This window comes from Monopterus albus, unplaced genomic scaffold (genome assembly GCF_001952655.1).
Source record: "Monopterus albus unplaced genomic scaffold, M_albus_1.0 scaffold136.1, whole genome shotgun sequence".
NCBI lineage: Eukaryota > Metazoa > Chordata > Actinopteri > Synbranchiformes > Synbranchidae > Monopterus > Monopterus albus.
The window spans coordinates 330266-332505 of record NW_018128016.1 but is presented as its reverse complement, the minus strand read 5'-3'; positions in this window follow the sequence as shown (position 1 = coordinate 332505).

Below are 2240 nucleotides of genomic sequence, written 5' to 3'. Positions count from 1 at the left end.
ACCATTTTGAGGGGTAGGTTGGTTTTCTGGCCAAGAATGAACTTTTAAACCAACTTGTATGAGAAGTTCTTAAAATGCTCAAAATAATGGAAATAAAACTTCTATAGCTCAGTGACAACAACGTGAACTCCATCTGATGAGGAAGACCATGCAATAGAAAACAGTTTAGGGTCAAGTGTCTCTTTTCCACATATTTTCTATGGGTCAGCGTCACCATTTCATCCCCCCCTAAAGCTTCGCTGTGTGATAAGCCCATTTTAGAGGAAATCAAATCAATCTAACAAACTGCATGCTGTCATTGCTGTGTGTTCATGCAAAATTCCACTATAATATCTTTGCACGATGCTCCAACTCTTGTGCATTCTGCCATTACCTAACTATAAGAGCCCAGGTTTCTCCCCAAGCAGTGATTTAGACTTGCTATACTGTGGATGCTTAGTGTCAGAAACCTAATTTCATGGTAGGATAATAATACTATAACTTAACTGTGCTGAAGGATATGGGCCTTATGATGTTGTGTGTGTGTAGCTTGCTCCCAAGGGTGCAATGACTTTCAGAGAAGTTTATCACTGAGATGTACATTTTTGTTATAAATACATATCGGTAAAGATGCAGTTTATATGTAAATGGACCTGAGTCATTTGCCGTAAAGGGATAAAAATATGAGACCCCTTTACACATTGGTGAGTGGGAGGCCAGGCATTCAGCCATTATCTCTGCATGTGCCAATCCTGTTACAGATAATGAGAAAACCTGGGAGGAGCAGAGTGAGGGGCCTTTCCTAAAAATAAACCCTGATGTGTGGACACAGGTCGCTCTGCTGCATATTTAGCATAGTTCAATCTGTTCTTGAGGAGGAAAAAAAGGGAGACAGGGCATAAGGGTTGTCACTGAGTGTTTCCTTCCATGCCAACACAAACTGCTTGTAAATAAATCCCAATTAACATTCCAGTAATGTATTCCCAAATACTCAGGCTCCATGGCGAGTGTTTAGATGTATTCAGTGTCCTATGGACTCTAGGAAAGCTTTAAAAATATATTTTTTATTGAGTGGCCTTATCAGGTGTTCTGTAACCCATAACACATTTGAGGTAAAAGGCGTAAAATGCATTGCTTTCCTGGGTGTAAAATGAACATCGCGACCAACTTGAAATTTATATTAAACATAACACTGTGTAATGGCCGCTCATGTGTTCACACATTATCATTTATCTGACAGTAATGTTTCAGTCAGATGCTATTAGGTAGGTAATTTGTAGCAAGGAGCCTACACCACGCTCACTCCCCCATGAAATTGTTTATCCATGAGTAAGTATTCAAGAAATGTATTTCCCAAGTGTCCCAGATGTTGGGTTTGCACATGGGTGTCAAGTTAAGCTAATAGTCCTGCAGCTACCCATCAGAATTTGGCAACATATCATGTTTGTCAATGAGGATTTGGTGGTTGTGAAGGCAACTCAAGTGAATGACCTCCAATGTGTTTCTTTTAGCTTCTTTATTATTTATGTCTATCTCTGTAAACCATACTGGAGTATTTCAGAACATTGGCTAAAGGGCTTGTTGTGGGGGATGGAGAGCATTATGTACTATTTTGTTCACCCCTGTCCTTATTTTCCCCAGATGTTCCCAGATTTGACCCGGTGGGCTTCCGGTCACAAGCCTGCTGTGGTGTCACCCTTCTCTGGGTACATGACTGTGAGCAAGTGGAGCTCTGCACGGAGCTACATGATCAGCAGGAGGAAGGAAGTCACACAGAAGCACAACACAGAATTTTAGGTGACACACTTCCTATAGAATACAAAGCGAGTGAGAGCCAGTATGAAGCTGAACCTTTCTTTTTCAAAATGTCTCTTTGTTTCAGTGACAGACTGGAGCTGTCACTTCATCAGGACGCCTCCGTTTGTCAGTGGAGAGCAACCCTGCTGTTCTCAGAGCAGAGAGGTTTTGCTAATCCAGTGTATTGCGTGTTTAAAATTGCAGCTGGGGAGGAGGTTTGTTTTGGTTGCTGCACTTGATGGTAAAGAAGAGATGGCGATTAGGCCATGGTGGAAGTGAAGGAAAAAAACAGGATGAGTGTGAGCATCCCTGTGTGTGACAGCAGCTGTCAAGATCTAATTCCTTCTGTGTGGATGGTTTCCAACATAGAAAAGCACAGCACATCATCTACTGGCAGAGCTGCTGTCAGGAACCAGAGACCAGCCAGCAACCAGGAGAAATCATCTGGGGCTTTAAAGTTCCTG